Below are 6,989 nucleotides of genomic sequence, written 5' to 3'. Positions count from 1 at the left end.
TTGTATATGAGTGATGAACCATGGGAATCTACTCCCAAAACCAAGAGCACACTTCACACGCTGTATGTTAGCCAATTTGACAATACGTTATATTAAAAAAATTAAACAGTATGGGGAGAAAGCCAATACTCCTCTCACGTTTGTTTCAAGAAACTAATGATTAAATGTTGCTTAAAACATGCATCAGTTAAATGTCTCTAGGAAGTTATGGGAACACAGATGGTTAATCCAATTCATTTTCATTAATGTATACACTTCTGAGGATGCTATATCATGTGACATGTACTCTATCCTTCTTCCGGATTAAAGTTTATGGCATGTCAACTACCACCTACCAGTAAAGACTGGTAGGACTAAAACTATAAAGCATGCCTGTGAAATCCAATCCTGAGAAGTGTGAAGTTAAACCTCTAATTCTTTCTACCTTACTTGCCTTCCCACCCCCACCTCCTTCTCCTTGGATTAGAACTGTTTAATTACAAAGGGATGCAGAATTTTTTTTTCTTCCTCTATTTTATATATTTTTTTCTTCAACTGAACTTCTAATAGGATTCACTTCAGGGTTTGATTTGAATATTTAACCATTTCTTGAATATAAAATAAAGTCAAAATCGAACCATTAAAAAAAGAAATAGTATTTTTGTATTCTTTCGGTAAGTACCTAGTAGTGTAACTGCTGGATCATAAAGTGGTTCTATTTTTAACTTTTTGAGGAATCTCCATACCGTTTTCCAGAGTGGCTGCAGCAGTTTGCATTCCCACCAACAGTGCAGGAGGGTTCCCCTTTCTCCACATCCTTGCCAACACCTGTTGTTTTTTGTGTTGTTGATTTTAGCCATTCTGACAGGTGTGAGATGGTATCTCCTTGTAGTTTTGATTTGCATTTCCCTGATAGTGATCTTTTTATGTGTCTGTTGGCCATCTGGATGTCTTCTTTGGAAAAATGTCTATGTCTTCTGGCCATTTTTAAATTGGGTTATTTGTTTTTGAGTGTTAAGTTTTATAAATTCTTTATAGATTTTGGATACTAACCCTTTTTGTGGATATGTCATTTCCAAATATCTTCTCCCATTCCTTAGGTTGCCTTTCAGTTTTATTGATTGCTTCCTCTGCTGTGGAGAAGACTTGATGAAGTCCCAATAGTTTATTTTTGCTTTCATTTCCCTTGCCTCAGGAGACCTATCTAGAAAGATGTTGCTATGGCTGATGTCAAAGAAATTACTGCCTCTGTTCTCTTCTAGGATTGTTATGGTTTCAGGTCTCACATTTAGGTCTTTAATCCATTTTAAATTTATTTTTGTGTATGGTGTGAGAGAGGTTCAGTTTCATTCTCTTGCATGTTGCTGTCCAGTTTTCCCAACACCATTTGTTAAAGAGGCTATCCTTTTGCCATTCGATATTCTTTCCTGATTTGTTAAAGATTAATTGACCATGTAATTGTGGGTTCATTTCTGGATTTTCTATCCAGTTCTATTGATCTAATCCCATTACCATACTGTCTTGATGACTACAGCCTTGTAATATAACTTTAACTCCGGAATTGTGATGCCTCCAGCTTTGCTTTTCTTTTTCAAGGTTGCTTAGGCTATTCAGGGTCTTTTGGTTCCATAAAAATTTTAGGATTGTTCGTTCTAGCTCTTTGAAAAATGCTGGTGGTATTTTGATAGGGGTTGAATTGAATGTGTAGATTGCTTTGGATAGTATAGACATTTTATTTAAAAAAAAAAAAATTTTTTTTTAACGTTTATTTATTTTTGAGACAGAGAGAGACAGAGCATGAACGGGGGAGGGTCAGAGAGAGGGAGACACAGAATCTGAAACAGGCTCCAGGCTCTGAGCTGTCAGCACAGAGCCCGACGCGGGGCTTGAACTCACGGACCGCGAGATCACGACCTGAGCCGAAGTCGGCCGCTTAACCGACTGAGCCACTCAGGCGCCCCAGTATAGACATTTTAACAATATTTCTTCTTCCTATCCAAGAGCATGAAATGTCTTTCTGTTTCTTTGTATCACCTTCAATTTCTTTCCTCAGTGTTTTTAGTTTTCAGAGGATAGGTATTTCACCTCTTTAGTTAGGTTTAATCCTAGGTATCTTATTTTTGGTGCAACTGTAAGTGGAACTAAGCCCTTAACTTCTCTTCTGCTACATTATTGGTGTATAGAAACAACAGATTTCTGAACATTGATTTTTGTATCCTGTGACTTTACTGAATTTATCAGTTCTAACAGTTTTTTGGTGGAGTTTTCAGGTTTTCTATATACAGTATCATGTCATCTGCAAATAGTGAAAGTTTGACTTCTTCCTTGCTGATTTGGATGCATTTGATTTCTTTTTCTTGTCTGATTGCTGTGGCTAGGACTTCCATTACTATGTGAAATTGAAGTGATGTGGGTGGACCTCCCTGTCTTGTTTCTGTCCACAGAGGAAAAGCTCCCAGTTTTTCCCCATTGAGGATATTTGCTGTAGTTTTTTCATATATGGCCTTTATTATGTTCAGGTATATATTCCCTCTAATCTACTTTGTTGAGGGTTTTTATCATGAACGGATGTTGTACTTTGTCAAATGCTTCTTCTGCATTATTGAAACTATCATAAGGATCTTATCCTTTCACTTATTGATGTGATGTGTCACATTGCTTGATTTGCAAATATTGAACCACCCTTTTGCAACACAGGAATCAATCTCACTTCATTTTGGTGAATGATTTTTTAAATGTATTGTTGGATTCTATTTGCTAGTATTTTTTTTAAGAAAATAATGTATTGTCAAATTGGCTTACCCAGTGGTCATCCCAACAAATGCCCTCCATAATGCCTATCACCCATTTCCCCCTCATTTCCTAGTATTCTATTGAGGATTTTTGCATCGATGTTCATCAGAGATATTGGTCTGTAGTTCTCTTTGTCAGTGGTGTCTTTATCTGGTTTTGGGATCAGGGTAATGCTGGCTTCATAGAATTTAGAAGTTTTCCGTCCTCATTTTTTGGAAAAAGTTTGAGAGGAATAGGTATTCTTTAAATGAATATTTAAATTCCTTAAACTCCTCTTTAAATGTTTGGTAGAATGCACCTGTGAAACCATCTGGTCCTGGACTTTTGTTGTTAGGAGTTTTTTGATTACTGATTCAATTTCTTTGCTGGTTATAGATCTGTTCAAATTTTCTGTTTCTTCCTATTTCAGTTTTGGTAGTTGATCTATTTCTAGGAATTTACCCATTTCTTCTAGGTTGTCCAATCTATTGGGATCTAGTTTTCATAATATCCTCTTATGATTATTTGTAGTTTTGTGGTGATGGCTGTTACTTCTCTTTCATTTGTGATTTTATTTATTTGGGTCCTTTCTTTTTTTCCTTTTGATGTCTGGCTAGAGATTTATCAATTTTATTAATTTTTTCAAAGAACCAACTCCTGGTTTCATTGATATGCTCTACTGTGTTTTTTTGTTTTTTAGTTTCTATATCAGTTTTTTCTTATCTCTGTTGTTTCCTTTGTTCTGCCGGCTTTATTAGGCTTCATACGTTTTTCTTTCTCTAGCTCCTTTAGCTGTAAGGTTAGATTGTTTATTTGAGATTTTTCTTCTTGAGGTGTGCCTGTATTACTATAAACATCCCTCTTAGGCCCACTTTTACTGCATTCCAAAAGTTTTGGATGATTTTGTTTTCATTTTCATTTGTTTCCATGTGTTTTTGCTTCTTTGATTTACTAGTTGGCCCATTCATTGTTTAGTAACATGTTGTTTAACCTCCATGTATTTGTGTCTTTTCAGGAAATCTTCCTCATTCTTAGAGCTGCATGGTACTCTCGTGTGTATATACCACAGTTTTTGCAGCCAATCCCTTTGGATATTTAGGAAATTTCAAATATTTCACAGTTACAAAGTAATGCTGTAATGAATAATCTTTTGCACACATATTTTGGTGTTACTGGAGGTATGTCTTTAGGATACATTCCTACAAATGGGATTACTGGTTAAGGGTAACTGTATATGTAGTTTCTTAGATCTTGCCAAATGCCCCTCCACGGAGACTATGCCATTTTGCATTCCCATCAGCAAAGTATGGGAGTGCTTGTTTCCCTACAGTCTTGACAACAGAGTGTACTGCAACTTTGTGATTTTTTGACAAATGCTATCTCAATAAAGTTTAAATTTGCATTTTACTTATTATGAGTGAAGTTAAACATTTTTTCATGTGCTGAAAGTTCATTTTTATATCTATATTGTGAATTATCTGTTGTTTTTCTCATTTTATTTATAACTTTTGGTCATTTTCCCCTCAATTTTAAAGGTTTTTTTTTAAAAAGGGAAATTGGCCCTTTATCTTTGAAATATGTTGCAAAAACTTATTCCTAGTTTTTCATGCCTTTTGACTTTGCTTATGGTATTTTTGACCATGTAAAAGTTGTAATTTTTTCTTTATGTAGTTAAATTTGTCAATCTTTTATTGCCTCTAAATTTTGAGTCATAATTAGAAAAGCCTTTTGTACTCCAAAGTTAATTTTCTCCTCATGCTCGTCTAGTTTCATATTTTGCATTTAGATCTCTGATCCATTTGTAGTTTAGGCTGTTCTTTGGTAGGAGCAATGGATTTAATTTTTTTCCAAATGGCTATTCAGTTATCCTAACACCATTTACCTCAAATGGTGACCTTTGCTCTAATGCTTTGAGAGAGACTACTTTTATCATATGCTTGATTTATTTTATGTAATTGTGTCTGTTTCCAGTGTATTTCTTTTTGATTTGTCTATTTGCATGCCAATAATACACTACTTTAATTATAGAAGCTCTGCAATATGTATTAATATCTGGTTGGGCTGGTCTTCAGAACTTTTCCACGTGTTTTCTTACCCATTCTTGTGTTCTTATTTTTCCTTGTGAATTTTAGGATTATCTTTTATCAGACATTTAATGCTTGATTCTCTTTATTCCTGAAGGCATTCTAGGACTCCTTGTTAGAAGCTATCTATCTCTAGGAATTTCCCTTCTACTGCCCCACAAATAACCACAGCTATGAGAACCTACTGCTGATGGCATATATCACAGCTCCCGGGTATGTTGGAGCATTAGAACTATAATTCTTAACCTTGGCTTACACAGCAGAATCACCTGAAAAGCTTTTAAGAATCACCAATGTCAGTGCCCTCCATTATATTAGAATTTCTGAGCATTTGTATTTCTAAAAAGCTTTCCAAGTGATTCTGATGTGCATCTGGGGTTGAAATCCATGGCTTCAGAAGTATATGGATACCTGTGTTTAACATTACAGGATATATGGGGAAAACAGAAAATTTCAGGTAATGGTCTGGGATTCAGGCAGAGAGCCAGATTGGTCCCAGAGGAGAGTGGAGGGGACTGAAAGTTGGTGGCAAGTGACAGAGTGGTGATATTTGGGAGGGAAAATTGTAAGAGAAGATGGTAACTACCACAATGGCCCATGAATTCTCAGAGTGGGTATAGAGCATAAACTTGGGGCTTTGTAGTTATACTTCTTGAAATCACTCAGGTACAGATGTTTTTCTTAGACTGTAATTATTCCCAGGAGTGTTAAAAGGTGGTTTTGAGTGTGTGTGGGGGAGAGGGCAAAGGTATTTACCCAAATGGTAACAAGAGAATTCACGTGATGGTACGCTAACCAGAATCTATCCTCATGATACAAGAGAAACCGTCTTTATCTCTAAGGGCTGTGGATGTGGTGAGAATACATGCCTCACGGTTCTCTTCTGGGAAATGTCCACAGCACACTAGGTTACCATCTGTCTTGGTCAATTTGGGCTGCTCTAACAAAAGTACCATAGACTGTATGGCTTACACAACAAACATTTATTTCTCAGAGCTCTGGAGGCTGGAAGTCCAACATCAGGGTGCTGGCGGATTGTGTCTGGTGAGGGCCCACTTTCTGGGTTAGTTCTATCTGTATCTTCACATGGCAGAAGGGGCAGGCTCTATGGTGCCTCTTGTATGAGGACACTAATCCCGTTCATGACCTCATTGCCTCTCAAAGGCCCCACATCCCAATATTGTCATATTGGAGGTTAGGACGTCAGCACCTGAAATTTCAGGGGGAGGGTCACAAACTTTCAGTCTGTGACATCATCAGTGCCTAGTACTCAGCAACCATCATGCCTTTGTAATTTTCATGCCCTGTGCTTGTGTGTCCTCAGTTATTCTTCTTGAAGCATAGTTCTTATCCTTCTCCATATGATTTGACCAACTGCAGCTGAGATATATTCAAACAGAAATAGAAAAAAGAATGAGAATGTTTTGAGATTTTTTAAAAATTGGAGACCATTTCCTGGAACATGCTTCTCACCATATATTCTCCCTGGATTGTGTCCGTCACATTGTCCTGAGGTTGATTACAAAACCCATCTGCCTAACTGCAACTTCCCTTCAGCAAATCCTCTGGGTGAGTGGGTGACTGGGCTGCTCCCGCCCCCCACCTTTAATCAGAGGGTTAACATCAGAAATGGCATGGTGCTTTTTCTTCTTTTGGATGTTATCCAGTCTTTCGCATGATGTGTCACCTAATTAACACAACAAATGTAATTTTTTGACTTTCCCTTTTTTCATGGCTCATTATTCTTCCACCAGTGTAGGAAATTGCTGCCCACATTTTTCCCTCTTTCTCTGAGAGAATGCCCAATTTGAAAGACATTTTCTTTAGTTTACTCCTGTAAAGGCCCTCTAGTGACCTTTCTGCTTGCCAGCAAGAGAACCATTTCCTGACCAGCATCAGCAATTGGTCCCTTTACAGTCGATTTAGTTTAAGGTCAGTGTTGGCCTATAACTACTTCAATAAGTGCAGCTTTAAAGGAAAATGGAAATAATGTATAAGACTGCGAATGAAAAGCATCTTTCAGAAAGCAGTTCATTTTCTGATGTGTTGAAAGCAATAGTAATGATGCGATGCGGTTTCTAAAGAAAGCTCATACCACGCTGGAAGCCATTGGTACATCCTACAACCATAAACTTCCTTCATATGTTGTGCCAC

Source organism: Panthera onca, chromosome A1 (genome assembly GCF_046562875.1).
Source record: "Panthera onca isolate mPanOnc1 chromosome A1, mPanOnc1 haplotype 2, whole genome shotgun sequence".
Taxonomy (NCBI): domain Eukaryota; kingdom Metazoa; phylum Chordata; class Mammalia; order Carnivora; family Felidae; genus Panthera; species Panthera onca.
Note: the sequence above shows the minus strand (reverse complement) of the source record.